Source organism: Patagioenas fasciata, chromosome 13, assembly GCF_037038585.1.
Source record: "Patagioenas fasciata isolate bPatFas1 chromosome 13, bPatFas1.hap1, whole genome shotgun sequence".
Lineage (NCBI taxonomy): Eukaryota > Metazoa > Chordata > Aves > Columbiformes > Columbidae > Patagioenas > Patagioenas fasciata.
In genome coordinates, this window is record NC_092532.1 from 7,823,618 (window position 1) to 7,842,479 (window position 18,862).

Consider the following 18,862-nt stretch of genomic DNA (forward strand, 5'->3'; position numbering starts at 1 on the left):
TACTTTTAAGCGGAGCAGCTGCCTTGCAGCACGTCTCCAGCAGCACAGAACCAGCACGAGCAGCGTGGAGCGTGTTTTCCCACATGCGTTGCACTCTGGTGAGAAAGGGACAAACTCTGACCAAAAACTATGTCTCCGCTGCTGTGTCTTTTAGCCACATGAAGTGCCCGCTATGTGGGAATGCTGAGGCTGGGGAACTGCAGTATGTAGAAAATTACACGTTCGCTATCTCCATTATAACAGGCTGTCATCTTTCAGCACAGAGCAGCCATTAATCATCCAACAATCATTCATCCATCCTTTCGGCAAAGCATTAAACTGTGGCCCTTTCTGTCTGTCTCTGGTGATCATCCAGGTGGAAATTAGAAATCCCAGAGTGCTTTTCAAAAAGAACAGGGGCTAACCTGGGTGACCCTCAATAATAAAAGGGAAAACCTGTTTCCATTGTCCGCAGCTGCTTGTGAGCTATTGCCCAGTACATAATAGGCACCACATTTACCTACACAGTCACCGCTTCTACAGCATTTAACTCATTCATCTGGAGAGTGGTTTGGGACACCTTGAGTATGAAATATGTTTTGTGAAATCAAATTCCATTATCCTTTACAGCACAATGACAAGCATTTGCAACCAAAAATTTCACAGGGCCCCTGTGATTCAAGCCTGAAAGAGTCTCCTCCTGGTGTAGCAATTTGCAGTGGTACTTCTCCTTCACGCAGGGAAGTGCTCAATACACCATAAAACAGATGCTAATTATGGTGGGCAAAAGTCATTTAACATGGACAAATGTTTGTTGTTGTGTTTACCTCTCTTTTTTCTTATATCGATTTTGTTTGTGGTTAAAATTATGGTGTTCATGTTCTCCAGACTGGATGAAGTCTTGTTCTTTCTTTTAGAGCTTCTGGATGAAAGACATTTAGGAACTTAGATAATCACCTTCTTAACTAGATTGTATCTGATTTTGAGGTCATTTTCATGCATTAGCTTAAAAGAATTACAACACAATTTAGTAATAAATTCTGTTAACATAACTTAGCCTTAGAAGAATTGCACTTACATTGAGCAAGCAATATTTTTAATGTTTTATTCACTAAAGCCCAATTCTAAAGACATTTTGATCCACAATCGGCAATGTCCTTAAGCACATTCAATTTTTCAGTGCAATGATGAAATTTAAAACCAGAAAAAAACCAACATGAATATAAGGCAGTTAAATGTCTAAGTCTCATTAGAAGTGGGTAGAAATCAAGAACCTGATTCCCTTGGTATTTTTACAGTTTCTAGTCAAGGGGATGTAAAATATATGTGGAGTGTTCCCAGGTCCAGAAGAAGGGGCTGTGACCTCCAGAGGTCCCCTGCATCCTATGCTCTTCTCTGATTCTGTGTGCTCTCCGACCTGCTTGTTCGAGGGCATTTGCGGTACACAGATTCGTTTACAGGATTACAATGGATTTTGCACCATGCTCACAAGCAACAAATAAGCAGAGAAGCAATCAATTGGATTTCCACCCTAGGCTGCAAAATTAATTTTTAGCAAAATTACGTCATATATGAAAAAAGAGGCACAAGCACAGCCACACGTAATATGAATAAATATTGGCATAGGGAACATAACATTACGCAGGCTTTGGGCCATATCTCCAAAAAATCTCATAAATACAGTTAAATTGAGGGAGAGAATATTGTGTTATTATTCTCTCACAGCTCTTTCAAATGTACAGATTACATGGACTGAATTAATTTCTAATTTTTCCCTGATGTGCACTGGAAGGCAAGATGCTCATAGCAGAAGGTTCCACAATCATGTGAATTTGCGTACATGCACATGCTTCATTTCATAGACCACGAACATGATGTTAAAAATCAAATATCATCAAGCTCTACCTAAACTGTGTGTGAAGTTGGTAAAGTTAAGCATGTGCATTTGCTGGGGAGTTAAATGTAGTTAAACAACAACCGGAGAATGAGAAGAATACAAATGTACGGTGCAGATATTTAATTTGTTTGGTAATATTGCTTCCACAAGCACTAAACTTTCAAATATGTTCTGCAATAAGGGAGTGTTTACAGCATGTGTCAGGCAACTGCACGTTTCTTTTTTGTTATGTTCTCAGCTAAAAAAGCTGGGACAAATGGTCCCCAAATGCAAAACTACAGAAAGTGACATATAAAATAGCATATCAGGAACTGGAACAAAAAATGCATGAAGTCATACAGAAGGCCATGGTGAAGTCAGCACAGAGACACATGCACATTAAACCACATTGGCCCAACAGCCTCTTGGTGTCAAAACCGCAAGCGTCCCGCCTGCAGGAGCAGGAGCGAAAGGCCCGCAACTCCCCGCTTGATACATGGCTGGTTGCTTGACCAATGATTTATATCAGGTGCCTAACGTATCCACTCTCAATTTTTCTGCAATTAAGGAGGGCAGGGCAAGCTGGTGACAAACGGTTTTCCTACAGCACTTTTGGCTTCAGCTATTATCCCTTAGATACCTTTAAGCTAATTCATCCCTCTCTAGAATCCCAGGTTTGGGTTGATAAATCAACTGAGACCTGTGTGTGCCAGGAGCTGATTACAGGGTCATTCCTCAGCAGAAATGTTTGACCATAGTTTCCCAACTTCATATTTTATCTAGCAGCTGGTGATGTATCATCACTAATCCAAATGCAAAGTACCAGGAAATAAAAGACGGAGGCACTGTTTATAATAAATCACTGACAGGGGAAGCTTGACCTTTTCATTTCCTACAAGGTATTTCATTGTTAGACCACAGACAAACAGAATTTTTCATCTGGTGCTTAATATGCATCAGAAGAGAACAAAGGTTTATAAGAGAAGAAGAGGAGGGTACTACCTCCGCTAGAGGACACTTGTCCTTCCATAGATCAAAAAGACAATGTTGTTAATAACACTTTTTTCTTAAGAAACCTTTATTCTTCTTATAAGATGATAATTTAATGATAAAATGCAGTCCTTTACCTTTCATCCTGAAGAGAGATTGGGAGACCTCGTTAACTTTAAAATGCTTCTTTAAAACATGTTGTTTTTAAGGAAAATGCTTATCTTTAATAGCAAATGTAAAGGACTGACACTAATGATGTATAAACATAAAATGATAACATTGTTATTATTAATGCTCAAGCCATAATATCTACCATATGTTATTATTGGTATAGCAATTGTGGCTGTGGATGAGAACACTTAGGAGTGGATGTAGCACAAACACCTAATAAAAGGCTTCTTCCGCAAGTGGCTTCTGTTTCACCTTTCACACACAAAGGATGGGAAATGGAGGTACAAAACAGATGTGATTAATTTGACACATTTCTAGAAATTTAAAAAAAAAAAAATATATATAAATGTATATATATGCACACCTATATCTGTTCAACTGAGGTATCTCCTCTGTGAGTCTCCACTAACCCTCCATCAGGTTATGCGGTACTCAGCTGAAAGGTTCAGCTCTCCGCCAAAGACAGCAGTCACAGCACATCCCAAATGCTCCTTCAAACACACCTGTGCAACTATAACCACACGGAACCAACTCAGGATCACAGCAGCCAGTCCCCTATAACGTCTTTTTTCCTGTAGAAAATCACATAGTTGTGTTTATAGGCTTGTCAAGGGTTAAGATTGCGGGGTGACAATCAAACCCTGGCAGATGTATTGTTCACATTCTCCCCCCCCACTTCCCCCTTTTGCCCCTCCCTCTCCCCCCTTCCCACTCAGGACAGGTGATCGGGAGGGAAAGAAGGACAGAGAGAAGAGAGATGGAAAAGTTAAAGATGTTTTACTAATGCTACTAATAAGAATAGAGAAAATAATACAAAATATACAAAACCAATCTTGAAAGTCTCAGCAACTGCAGAGCCAGCACCCAAAGTCCTGGATTAGACTCTGTAGCCAACCGGAGCTGCATTCAGTCTCTCACTAGGCCTCCGTTCACAGGGACGACCAGCAAGGTCCTCTCCTAATGTCAGCCATGAGGAAAAAGAGAAGGAAAAAGGGCCGAGATCCTCGTGATCTCCCACTTTTATATGAAGTATTCACGTGAATGGAATGTTATACACCGTTGGTCAGTCTCTCAGTCACCAGTTTCTCGTTGCCCCTCTCGCGAGATGTCCACCCGTGCTTATCAATAAGTGTGCATTCCATTGCTAGGTTTACCAAAACATGTGTTGGGTTCTCCAGGAAAATGCAGCTAATATGAAGGCTTTAGCTGACAGGCAAAAATTCACTAAAAGAGAAACTTGTTTTTTAACAAAACCAGGACAAGGCTAGAAGCTGGCTTCAGTTCCCTTGAAAGTTAGTGAATTTCTGAGATTCTTTCTAAAAAAAGCTCAGTTGGGAGCTTGGAAAACCATCCATGCTTCATGTGTTACCAGGCACAACACACATTCAGCTTCGTTCGCTGTGAAACACCTACTGCCAAAGTATCTAAACATGTGCACAGCTTCTGTCATTAGTGCATTGGTTGGCTGTTTTTTTCCCCCCATTCTCCTGCCTCCCTAAGAATCATACCAGAAAAGCTTTATTTGGGTCGCTATTTTCCTTCTTGGATCTTCAGTGAGTACTTACATGTCCAGCTGAGTTAATACAGCACAAAACATTAACAGAGATGTTTTACTACAGACTACTTACAGTTTTTTACCAGCCTGGACACTAAGATTTCTGACAGCTGGTGCCTCCAGTGGTACCAGCATCCTCAAAAACAAGAGGAGGGCAGAGCAGTGGCTTTGCTCCTACAAGTAAGTTGGAGGATATTCTAATCCCATGGAAGTATCAGCTCAGCTTGCTCAACAATAAAAGTGATACTACAGCAAACCCTATGGGTGTTTCTGTTGTACTTGTAGTCTCCAACCTCACCCTCATGGAGAGCTGTCGTATCGCTACTGCTAAGCTGCAAGTGGCTTTTTTAATTTGCCAGCATCTTAATGTATTTTACTATCATTAGCTGCTACTTCTCCTCTCACACAAAACAGGTTTAGAAAATCTATTTTACTAAGAGCTAGTATATCTAATTTGTACGAATTTACTAAAGCTTGTCAGTCACACTAAAGCATTTAATCATCTTTGACATTAAAATAAAACACTTTAAAACCTTTGGCACAGAGTGTTCCTGTTAAGAAAGTACTGTAATAGTATTCACTCTGCTGGCAACACAGAAAAGAGCAGCAGAGAAACTAACTTGAACAAAATACAGTTATTCTCATAAAACTTCCACAGCGGTCAAAGTTGGAAAACCCTGGATGTTCTTTCAAAGAACAGTTTATTCCCATTGTAATGATTTGAGATGTTTCAGCCTTCTATATACAGTGGCTATGTAGGCAGGGCAAAGCTATTATAAAGTCAATACTAGGGGGTTTTAGTGTAATTAGAACCCCTCATTGCCCAGAGGGAAGAAAAAAAAAAGTACGTAGGGAACTTGCTCTCTGCCTTTTTATTACTGCTGAGAAAAAATCTGAACACTCAAATTAGAGGAGTTATCTTAAGGGGGACATCTTTTTAGCCTGCAATGTTAAGCCTTCACTGGAGCCAGGATAGTTAGAAACTGTCATTTAATTTCATTCCTCTCCTCCTCCCTTCCCTTTAAAAAAGAGGAAAATAAATTGGCATTGTCACATTCACTGCACTCCAAGATCCAGTCTCAAGGAACATCACCAAATATAATGAGACTCTGAATTACATAAGAATTAGCAAAGCTGAGCCTTACACCGTTAGTGCTGGAGCGCAGCACTCTGTGTTCTCACTTGAGCAGCAAACAGGCAGCTCCCGTGGGCAAAGGGGGTCCCTGGAACCCCCGTGGGGCCCTGCACGTCAGCCCTGGGGAACCCCTCTGCTCAGCAAGGTCCCACTCTGCCTTACAACACAGAGCGGTGGGGCACATCTGCTTTCCAGTTAAAAAAATATATACAAGTTAAACATCAGAAGTAAATCACTGTAATTTCACATGCAAAAAATGCATCCCAGTAAACATGTTTCAAGGTTTGCGCAGTTGACTATAGGATGCTATGAATCCTGTGTAAATACCTTGAAGACAATATTGCTAGAGCCAAGTTTACCCCTCTTTGTTTTCTTTATGTGCACAGTTTGCATTGCTGTTGATAAGACTTCTGTTCATTTATTAGCAAGGGAATAAATGCCTTAGTTTTCAAATCACAGTTCTATCTCCTGTAAACTAGAATCTCTCCTCTTCCTAATTTAATTTGCCTCTCCGAGACTGTCCCCAATAGAAGGTGACTCACTTTGTGAAAGGCACCTCTGCACGACTGCCACAAGAAAATCTCTCTTTAAGCATTTAACATGGGCAAGGTAAAAGAAAATATATTCAAGAAATGTAGTAAAGAAAAAGGAAGCGATTTGAAATTTGGCAGATTCTAAGTTAGTTTAATTTGGGTGTTATTATCCAAAGGCCAAGATTGGAAGTGTGTATATTTCATTCAAAAATAAACAGCAACTGTTCATATTTCCTCTGAACTCCTGTCTGACACAACGCTGTGAAGGTGACAGCTGCAGTGGGGACTAAGTTTGCCTTTATGCACTCTTGAGAAGAGCCTTTTGTGGGATCTCTTTTTCCCCTCTGATTTCCAAAAGACTTTGGATAAATGAGCTACAGGTAGCTGGAAAAGAGTTGATCTGAAACAGAAGCATCTTTTCAAAGAAAAATCCCCCCTTCCTCAGAACTCTATGTTTTCTGTGGTAATGCATCTGCTTTCTCCCCACTGAGGTTTCCATTTTACTTCTGTAAAAGGCAAATATCAGCTTTCTTCTGGGGAGGGTGCTTGTCAGTATGATAAAATGAAGAGGTGGTGGCCGAAGCGAGCAGGGACTGAGCATCTGTGGTTCCTTCCAGCCCGTGAGCAAGGGACAACATATGCAATGAGCAGGTGTGCATGGAGACGGATGGAGACGCCCTCCCTGCAACACCCAGCTCAGTCAGACAACTGTCTGTGACAGAACACCAGGGATGCTGATGGTTTCCATGGCTTCAAAGAACAAAAGGATAAATTCTTAGAAGAAAAAAAAAAAGTGCAACCAGGGATATTAAATTGAGAATTGCTTGGGAAACTCATGAAAAACTCATGTAGAGGGTGAGCATCCCGAGAAAGCATTACTGTAGGCTCGCTCTTTCCTCATCCTCTCCCCATGATATTCATGACGGATCGCTCTCAGAGGCAGGTACTGGGGAGACAAATCTCTTGTCTGACCAGGTATGGCAATTCCTACACAGGGCTGCATGACCTGATTGCTTAGCTCGGACACTAGATACACGAGGATCTGGGATACTAACTTCATTCATTTCCCTCATTCTCATTTCCAGCCTGTCGAAGATGAAAATCCACTGTCTGTCCGAGGTGTAAGGCTGGGGGAGGCTGAACCGTGCTGCCGCCGCCAGAGCTGGGAGCGGGGGAACCCACCCCACATCTCCCTGCCCACTGCCCTGGAAAATTCTTCTCATTTTCTTCCCCTCTGGCCCAAAAGCAAAATCAATCAATATCAGGGCTGCCTACACAGCACTCCTAAAACCTCACTGGTAATTCCTTACAGTGCTTCTGGTGGAAAAGTTTCTGATTTCCCCTGCTCGCCACACCTTTCTCCGCATGAAGAGGTTTCCCTTTCCCTGCAGGCACTACCAGGAGCAGTCAATACCCAGCAGCTCCTCTCCAGCCCTCTGAGATTCTCATTCCTGCAGCACCCACGGTGACGGCGTTCCCCTCTCCCCAGATCTGCAAGGGGAATTCCTCCTGTCTGCAAAGCTTTCCTGAAATAATTAATAATGAATACTTGGACTTTTTCAGTACTACTGCTACCTTGTCTGCAGTGGTCCAAGGCCAAACAAAGTATGAGGACAAACATGAAATACTATATTGGACTAATACAGTTGGAAAAACAGACAAGTTCTTCAGTGCATAAATCTCTATTCAGGTAGCCTTATGTGTCCAAAGTTTGTGCTTCTTCCTGACAGTTGTTCTAATAGACCTCTCCTTTGGGAGTTTCATTGTTTTAATTTGACAAACAATTCAGTAAACTTGTCAAGAATTAATTAAGTGGCTCAGGCAAAAAACAACCAACCAGCCATCTCCTACCCCTCTTTCCAACAGGCCTGTACCAGCCTATAGCTGCACCTATATTTTTGCTGCAATTCACAAAACCTGTATTAATCTGCAGACTGCCATTCCTCACGAAACCCCAACAGCTCCCAGTCTCCTCTGCTTCTCCATTTGGCAAAACAAAACTCAGGGAAGAAACAAAATGCTATGGTAATTAAATTCTTGCTCTGTTTTAAAGGGACAAGCAGTCTTTCTGTACTAATCTGCTCCTTGCAAATTCAAGACAAATACAAGGGAATTAATATCACACAGTTCTTGCTAATGTAGTAATTATAAATTGTTGGCTACCAAATGAAGAATGGGAACAATGATACACAAGATGTTATTAAAAACCATTTACAGTAACAGGAAGTTAACAATTTCTATCCAGAGGATTCTGCTATAGCAGATGGGATTACACTGCAAAAATAAAATCTCCAATATAATTCTCCAATTCTTTCTTCATCACTCCTTTCAAGATTAAGAAGGGTTTAAGTCACGGTAATTTGGAAAGGGAGGGATCCAAACCTGTGGGCACACACACAGCACCAAGTAAACCCCAGAATTTTCCATAGGTCAAGAGTGAAACTTAATTAACAGGTCTGAGGGATTTTTGTAACACCCATTTCCATGTGCTCAGAATATCATCCATCAGTGTGTTATTGCTCAAAATACAAAGGGAACTAATGGCTAATAGAGGAGGACATCAGTGTCTCACCAGAAACATTTCTAGTTTAGCATACAATCCATAGAATTAATTTCAAGGGAAGACTATTGGTTTCATAGTATATAGCTCATGATTCTGTGTGGATTCATCTCATCCTATCTCTAGGATTCAGCTCTAGTACCTTTAGATCCTCCATTTCATTAGAAAAAGTGCAAATCCCTCAAGGCTGCAAAGATTTCAAGTTTCTCATGCTGGAAGTTTTGAGGGACTGGCTCTACAGAACCAGCAACACAGCAGATTAAGCTTAAGAAGTCTTGGATCTGTTGATCTAGATCTACCTCTGTGATGCTGTAAAGGCTGGCAAACCCTTACACAAGTGTTCATCACCTGATCATTGAAAAAGGTTATGAGTCCAATTCTCAGCGTCTTATGGTCAAAGATCCCATATAAACACTGAAGTGAAGAAAAGACACAGCAGGAGAAAGAGGCACGTTATGTAAGAGCCACACTTTTTGTAAGGATGCATTTGTAAAAAATGTGTCAACTGTGATTTTCACCTGATCAACCACTAATAGCAGACAAAAGGATTCTCTGTGATTATCCAATTTTTCTTTTATCATATTAAGATTATTCCTGCTCGTCTTGTACCGATCCCAAAGGTAAGATCAGCCTCCAAAGAAAGTGCTCCACTAGGTATTAAGATTGTCCTCTGTGCTTTGGCACCAATACATTTCATTGAAAATTTAGTGTTGCATTGCCTGCACATTATACGCCCTTCCATTGTAAATGTAACTTTGTACCTGGACTACATGTCCCAAGTTGCAACAGGATCCCACCATTCAGAGAGAAAACACAGTAAAGCATCGTCACAAACATCTGGCCAGGAAGTCTAGTCACTAAAAGAGTATGTGAGCATGAAATAGTGAAGTAACAATTCCTGTGAGACATTACTGCAACTTCTCTAACCAAAGGTTTCTGCGTCATCCACCCCCTAAAAAAGTGACTTGTTTTAAAGACTAAATCAATATAGTTGAAAGTCTACTTTTTAAAAAAACTAATTATAGTTGGTCTGGAAAATGTCTTGCCTAATCAGTGCTTACATGGATCCTTATATGTGTAAATAATGCTACTGATATCAGCAAAACATGCACGTTTCTGTCTCTATTAATGTCACTGCCAAATCAAGCTTTCAACTAGGCAGCACATAAAATAAAGACATATAGAATTAAATTCATTGTGTTCAAGCGGTAATTATGCAAGCTTTAAAAAACAGATTTAAGGATGTGATTTGTTCGGAGAGGTACATTTTGCACACTACCTGAATCTAGCTGAGAGAACACATAAAACATTCATTTCATTTTCTGGTATGTGCTCGTTTAGTACAATACACTCAGCCATAATGATGTAGATAACAATTTTATGGTCTTGTATGATTCATGCTGCAAAGAATACCATGCCACACTGAAACCTTTTTATTATCAATCACTGGGAAACACAAGCTTGAAGACTGGCATTAATTAAGAGGGTAAGGATTTACAAATGCTCCTGCTTCATTCTCTAAATATAAATATTCATGACAGTAGCTATGGATCACTTCTTGAAGTAAAAATTGATCTTGGAAAATGAGAAGTTGTAAAGGAAATAGAAACATAATTATGAAAGACTGTCTTCAAATCTTTCAACTAGAATACTTTATAACAATAACTCTCCCTTTTTTACAAGAACAAAAATATTGGAATAATTATGGAAATATAACGAAGGTGATCACAAATTTAGAGTCCTTATGAAAATCAGTTTTAAAAATAACAAAGCTGAAGTTTCTATTCGCTTCCTTTTCTTTACCAATAGCTTTTCTGTGGGTTCTGTGTGGTCCATTTCCCAGTCCAGCAGGTCTGTTAGATACACGCCTACCACACATACTTTTACATTCTCATTATCTTGTGTTTGCACCAATACTGCTTTCACTTCTATCTGTACATCTTCCTGAATAAATCTTATGTGGTTTTTTTCCCAGGTGTAGTCCCAAGCTGGGCATCAGCCATAACTAAAGCAGCTGCTTTCAATCTGCATTTACATTCTTAATTCTCTTTGTGTAAGTAATTACGGTAAATGCGTGCACATTAAACACACATTAAAATGAACATACATAACTGAATGTGTTATCTGCTTGAAAACCCATTACTTGTTTCAATTTTTGTTATTCCAAAGCACACTAAGTAAGATATACGTGAATAAATGACATATATAGTAATAATAAATATAGAAGGATTAGTTCCACCTCACCTAAGATATGGATAAATAATTAATTTCTTAAAAACAGATTAAGTTCTGCAACTAGTGATGCCTATGGTAAGGAACTCACTCCTGCAAAGAGTCTATACCTCATTATATGGAGGCAAGACTAACATTTGTTAAATACAGATCTGAAGAAAGCAGAGAAATTCAAAGTTTTTCCTCGCTTTACACACAAAAACTAGGTTTCGACTACATTATTTTCTAGGTCATCAAGAAACAGATGTTTTTCATTTCACATTTCCATAAGTAAATAAAACCGTTCCTGGTGATAAGCATTCAGGTAAAAATGACTGAAAACATTATCTTCAGGACAGTTGTGGAGAAAAGTGAACAATTTGAACTTGCCCACACTTGATTTCTCCAAGTGTAAAACCTGCCAGCTCACAACTGGCAAAGAACACTGATAAAAATCAATCCAAATTGACTTCATAGTTCCTTTGATTTTTTTTCCCCTCTCTTTTAATGGTGTTGACAAGACTAATAGATGATGCAAAAATATCTTTGTCTCTTCAAACTCCTTGTTGATCTATTTTGTCTTTATTATTTTGTTCCAACAAACATGCCCCAGCTTCTGGAATTCATCAACCTAAAACATCATTTAGTATTTTTCTATTCTCAGACCAGTTCTTATTAACCTAAAACATTCAGTGAGAAATACCTACGCATGTGCAGCCTGTGATTAAACAGAACTATATTCAGGGCTGCAGTGCATGAATTCTGCTTGGGAAAAAAATTGCTGTGCTGCTATATAGTACATTTGAATTTTCTTTCCTATCACAATTATTTATTATTTCTATTAGCTAATGTTGTTTTACTCCTAATTATGGGTAATTAGATGATGAGTTGTCAGCACAATCCATTCACTTAAAGCTTCTACATTTAATTAACTCAAGATGGTTTTGAACATTTAAATGTCAAAACAACATTTAGAAAACAAAACATTAACATGTTGTTCATTGAACTGTACATTATAGAATGGGACTTAAAGAAACCAAAGGTTTCGGTGTGATGACAGCTCTCAAGTTCTGCTTGTAGGGAGTCCAAATTTGCTGTACATTTTGACAGCTTTACCGCAGTGGCTTTGGGCTTAGCAGGTCACCTGCTACCGAGCTTGGGGACGGATGTGAGAACATGAGCTACTGTGGGGCTTGGTGGATAAGGTAAAACATCCTTATCAAAACCAGCATCTAGGAAACCTTCTCCAACCTCAACCTCCATCCACTTTAATGGGTTCAGCATGGGGATGGTTCCTTTCAGCAGAAACTGTGAAAGAATCATAGAATCAAAAACATCATCAACTGAGGAAGGGCTCTTGGCAGAGGAAGCTTTGACATGGCAAGGCCTGCACAGCCACATATATTCTGGACTATGTGATAAGAGGTAACAGATACACCCATTTCTGTCCGGTTTTACCCCGTTCTGCCAGAGGATGGTCAGAGCTCATCAGGAAAAGCCTGATGGGAAGTTTCAGGGAAAGAAAGAATCTGCCTCACCCACAGTTTTGGATTTAATGTTACCATTGCTGCAAAAGCACCCCTGAAAGCCTGACAAACTGTTCACCTGGCCCATAGGAAAGAAAGTTCAGGGATTCTCAGGAGAATAATTTTTGTAAATTATCTTAAAGCATGGTAGACCTGTTACAAGAAGGGACACAAAGGCTCTGTTAATGCAATGGTAAGAACAATTGAGACAGCAGCATGGTGTAATTAGAACACAGAAATTATACAGTACTTCAAGACTAAATTTGCTGAATAAAGCATTGTGACAGTGTTCTGTAACTATTCAAGCCAATACAGAGACAGAAAACAGATTACTCCACTAGTGCCAAACACTAAAAAAGTTTTGCATTATAGCGGATCTGCATTTCAAGAACAGAGAAGTAGCCAAAATAGCATTACAAAAGATATTTCAGTTCACAATAACCTATAGTTTTTTTTCAATAACCTAATAATCACATTTGCTCAAAAGAGGAGGACACTGAGAATGTTATTAGCATAACAGCTGAAACCGTATGATATTTACAGTGAAATCCATTGTTCTGTTTGAATGGACCTTTGCAGGACGGTCATTAAGGAACCTACTTGACCATCTTAACATTAAGGTTTCCTATTTGACACGCAAAATCATAATACAATCTTACAAAGCTTAGCAGCTAATGAACATGTTAGTGCAGCTTTCTGCTCCAGACAATAGCCTCAGCCTCCTTCTCAAGGGTGTACAGCCTTGCAGTGGAAGAAGGGGTGAAGGATGCCAGCCCAGCCAGACAAGGACACCAGGCACCAATGCTATATTGTTCATTAAGAATAGACAGAATCAGGGATTTGGCTTTGGGGACCATTATGGGTCCTCCTAAAGAGGAACAGAGTAAGGGCAGGAGAAGAGCTCATGACATCTCATGGTTTTGAAAATATACCTAGGAACATCTTCCTTTCCCAAGACTACACTGAGCTTGCAATGTACGGAGTTCACACTGGTAAATTCTAAGAGTTAATCCTTATTCCTGTAGTGACCAAACATAAGAGTTTTCATATCAGAAAACCTGCCTGAGGGCAACTAAGATGTTTGAGGTAATATCTGATGAGGAGTTCTCTTTTCCTCTTATCGGCAGGACTTTTGGAAGGAGGCTTGGAAAGGCTTGGAGAGGTTTGGGAGCTTCACGCCTGTCTCACGGCCAGCTAGACGAAGGCAGATTCTTGCATTGTGAGCATCAAGGCTGCACATTAGCACATAGTGGTTTTAAACCTGCCTTTGCCCTGCATAACAAAAATATCATTATAAGAGACTTCTCTGCTAAAGTTTCGGACGGGAATCATCCTGTTCTATCGAAGTTTCAGACTGTTCTTCAACGTCAGAGCTTCCAGTACTGGCAAAGGCTTTCTATGACAGAGTCTAATTTATGGTCAACTTTCAGCTGATACATTCATTTGCTTAAATTTCTCACAGAATCCCCACGGCCATCTGAATACAGCAATGTTGAACAAAGCAGCAAAACCAAAAACCCAGTCACCAAGTATATTTTCAGCACTAAGTCAAGTCATACATATTTCAATTCACATGGTGTTTGCTCTTTCACATCTCTGAAAGTTATCCTACTTTTCACTCTGACAAGCTGTCTTTGTTTCCGGTAACACATTTTTGTTTCAGTGTTGGGAGACTTTTCATTACCTGCTGTACCAGAAGAGCTGTTCTCTACAGCACATACCCCAAATGCCCAAGTGAGAGAATGCTGCCTGCTTGCTTTAGTAGCAAAACTAGAACTTGAGAGTCAGCACAAATGACAATAAAAAGAATTACTGAGAATTTGGGGTGTCTCATACCAAGTAGACAGAATAACTTTAAGGCCTATAAAATAAGTACGATATCCTTTTGTTGTACAGTAGGCGTTACTCATTACCAGTATGGTTTTGTTGTGGCCGAGCTGTGTTTTGGTACCAAACATCAGCAAACATGACAGAAACATTTCAGCCTTTCTATTCTCTTCCTACAAACGCAATGGCACAGCAAATTCAAATGACAGGTGCCCCCCCAGACCGGTCCTTACGCCACTGGACGCAGTGTGAACAGTGCAGGCGCAGCTGAAGCCGCAGAATCCAGTGCCCATGAGCTTCTGCCCCCACACTGTGTGGGATTTGCAAAGGATAGCAGCATTAAAAACTAACAACAATAAATATTACTTCAAACAATGGTCAGTAAGTACTCTGAAGGTCTCTGTTTCACTGTCTGGTTTTTAAAACAAACTGTCCTGTCAAGATCTCTATGGTTTTCCTGCATGTAGTTTGAGAAAGTTTACAAAAAAACCTGCAGCATGTAGTGTAGCATTTCGAAGCCTCTCATATAAGACTGAAAGGCAAAGAAGCAAAGTAACCACGATGGACAACTTTTCCTGCTCTGATTTGAGTTCCAATTCTTTTCGTCTCTGTTCCAAAATTCCTTTCTGTTACAAACATAATACATAACTTTCAAAGCTAACTTCACTTGACAAATGTACTATTAGGCGACGCTGAAGCTGGGGATACTACTACTGCCTTTCTCCAAACTAACAATTATTAACATATTCTTTTCAGCTCCTTAAAGCATCCAGAATAAGTTGGGGCAACAAAATCAGTCTGCAGCTATAATGTTCATGATTCTGCATTTCTTCTCCTCACGGTAGTTACGTTCCAGATTCTTACATGCAAAGCCACTATTTTTCAAATGAATGAATTCAGAAAGTTACTGCATGTCCTACAGGATATGAGTGGATTTGTACATACATACATGAACACGTAGAGGGAAAGTCTTGGGCAACTCAGTAAAGTTTCTGGCTTCGAAGCTCTATTCTGTACAGTTAAACATGCCAAAAGCCAAACCTTCAGTAAGACTGAAATAATTAAGAATAAATACAGAAATACTTAGAGGCTGATATGTGTCTTGGAGAGCCTCAAGTGGCCAATGAATTTCAGTTTCCACAGTCACTATGCCGTAATTGCATGGTTATGAACTTTTACTAGTTGATTGCTCCCTTCCAACCTGCCCATTTTTTAAATCCTCGCAGGCCGGTTTCTGCTCTCACCAAAGCCAAAGGTGACGTGCCAGCCCACACTGCAGCTGCAGGAAAGTCTGCGAACAAACAGGACCTGCTGCTCCCATGAAAAGTCAGAACCTAAAAATAGTCTTTGTTTCAACCAAAGATGCCCTGGACTCCAATGTATTTCCTAAGTGAGTTTTCTGGAAGTTTGTCATAGACACCTACAAAGGGATTTCCTACACCACGAAAAACAAAACCAAACCAAACCAAATCGACCTACATGTGAGCTGATCGCAATGGTGCCAGTTTGACAGAGTCAGGGCAATGCAGAAAATCCCCTTCTTCAATTTTGAGGCATGTTTGAACAACATTGACTATATTTCTCTAACACGAATATATTTGACTGCAATAATCCTTCAAGACAGACAGAATTCCTCCTCCATAAGAGACACATGGAGTCCTGATCTTGACTAAAATATTTGTAATCTTTGAGAATATAACCATGTGCACAACTAATAACTGGGGATATGCTTTAGCAACACCCCCATCTCAGTGAAATACATATAAGTGGCATCAAAGACCTGGATGTTGCTGCTCTGCAATACTTGTGTAAATCATTACTATTTGGACACAGTTCTTTATGTTAGCACCAACATTTGTGGCTTACAAAGGGCATTTTTTTACGCTTATGCTTGGCATTCCTACTGGAATCATAATAGCGAGAAATCATCACAGCCATCTAGAGGGGTTTTGCATGAAGCTCCTGCTCCCTTAAACACTACTTAAGCCTGAATGACTAATGGTCTTTTTCAAGGATGACTAGATTTATGCGTCTTCCCTGTGAGCTCGATGTTCCCATGAAGCCAAGAAACCTTTTATTAAAACACTAGCAAAACAGTTACGTTTTATCCTCGACACCAGCAAAACTAAGATTTCTACAGAGTAAAATACTTCCCAGAAGATCAAATTGCAAAAATGGCAAGCCAGGAATGACTGAGAATCATACTAATCTCACAGACAACTGGTACTGCATTTGCAAAAATAAATTCTAGTTCCAAAGCCACCCTTTCATTCCCACGATCAAATACAGGTGCAGCTGTACAACCATAATCAAAGGTGGATGCACACAGATGTGCAAACAAAGGACGCACATGTCAGTAGCATGGATGGCCACGTCTTCACTTCAAAGAGTTTAGTACTGTAGTTTGGCAGGCATAAACATACATGTGTTTGGGAGGCTCAACAGTGCAAGAAACAATCATATGCTCACTAATCAAAATGCAACTGAGGCCTTCTTTGAAAATTTGGCCCTAAACATTAAGAAGTGCCTGGGGGCTGATTAAAATTGACCTCTCCAGGGCATAGATCATGCAACACTAAGAAAACAAGCTGAAGAAACAGAAGCAAAGACTGCTGTTCTCTGCATCTTTATTGGTATGAAAACTCTTAAGACGCCAAACAAGGGGTGTGTTTGGGGGGAGACATTAATATCTGAGGAGAGAGATCAAAAGCAGTTAACGTTCCTGGTGCTGCATTGTGGCATGCGTATCTTTAGACTTTTAAACTTACAGTAAAAAAAAAAAAAGAAAAAGAAACATTTCTTTGTTAAATCAAATATTGCCACATGTTACTCATTTTAAGTTTGCTGTCCTAAGATCCAACTTAATTTAGTCTGCGTTGAACATTTCTGATCTGAACATTTAATGTGGCAATGTTTTGCTCTGCCAGGCATATTATCTGAATGTTAAACATGAACTCAATTTATTCATCAGAATATGGCAAGCATGATACCAAAGGTCATTTTGTTTATATTGTCCTTTAACTCCATAACTTATGGCCTGTTTCTTTCATCTTCAAACCTCAGAACACTCAACAATATTGGATGTTACACTGTCGGTAAGAGAACTGGATTCACTTTTTTTTTTTTCAGCATTTTTACTTGGAACTGGGGGGAGGAAAACAGCCTTGTTGAGCAGCAAGAAAAAACACAGAAAATCTGCAACACATCTGCTACGTTACAAACTGGTAACAGATACACGAGATAAGCTTGCCCTACTACGAAGGATGTGTAAGAAGCTGTATGCATTACACCTTAATACTCTCAATGCAATTACAGCTTTTTGATTCTTATAAGTGGGTGCTGATCTCAGTCACATCCGTATAAAACCACAACAACCACATACACATTTTTCCTGCAAAATATGGCCACAAAGTCTTCACGGAACCTGTAAGCCAAATTTTAATAGTAATTACACTAGGAGAACTTAGTAGTGGTACCACATGCCTATGCGGCTTCGCTGCTCAATGCTCTACCTAGAGCAGCAAGATTAGCTTAGAAACTGGTATCTGTTCTTTAGAAACTGGAACCTGTTCTATAGGAAGTGTCATACATCGCTCTTATTAGTTCAGATTATTTCAGCATTGAAAATGTTTGTCCCTCCTCCTCTCAGCACCTAGAGGCATCTTGAACCAAAACAACCAAAACCACACAAATGGATGAGCAGGTAGATGAAAGAAATGTGAGCAAGAACATGTATTTCAAAACAAGCAGAACCATTCTCTTTCTGAAGTGACAGAACCATATTTCCATTCTCTACTATTTCTCATTACTTCTAAAGAATTATTACAGGGGAGTTCACCCCACCTGCTGATAACTCATGTGTTACTTTATCACTCAATTTGTTTAGATGTGAAATTTTCTTTTACTTTACTGTACAGTCATTTCCCTGCTATTATATTGAATTGTTGTCACTTTCACATGCTTGGATATCGGGTATCACAAAAGAAATATCCATCTGCTAAAGTACTATCAATAAAATCTGAAGAAACAAAACTGATTTTTGGTGCTTAGGCTTTTCAAATCCAGTCCATACAAACACTCAATATGGTATTGATACTTCCCATCAAAACACTCCTCAGTGCACTATTAATGTGAGACTGAAGAAAAATAAATGTCTGCAACAACTTCACCAGAAGGAGCATCTTTACAGGAAGGCCAAAGCAAAAACAACCACATCCAAAACCAGTGCACTGAGAGGAGGCTGAGCAGGTAACGTGATGCAGACACTGAGAAGTTCAAGACAACCAAGTCCAGTGCAAGGCCCTTCCCAAACATCTCAGCATCCCATCTCAATGTGGAGATGGATCCAGAAAGGCATTTTCACATCAGTGGCATTTTCCAAAACTTGCAGCAATGGGCTTACTCTAGGTTTGATGGCAAGCCTGTAAAGAGCATTAGGCATCGGACTAACTCTGCTGTCACTGAAGTCACTTGTAATCTTAGCTCTGATTTCAGCGATG

General features: G+C 39.8%; 1 long non-coding RNA gene across 2 annotated transcripts in view; it reads right to left on the minus strand.

Moving 5' to 3' along the window:
• LOC136107394 (uncharacterized) overlaps positions 1 to 18,862 on the minus strand; it is a 326,635-nt gene that overhangs the window by 211,608 nt on the left and 96,165 nt on the right. The gene's annotated exons all lie outside the window — the stretch shown is intronic.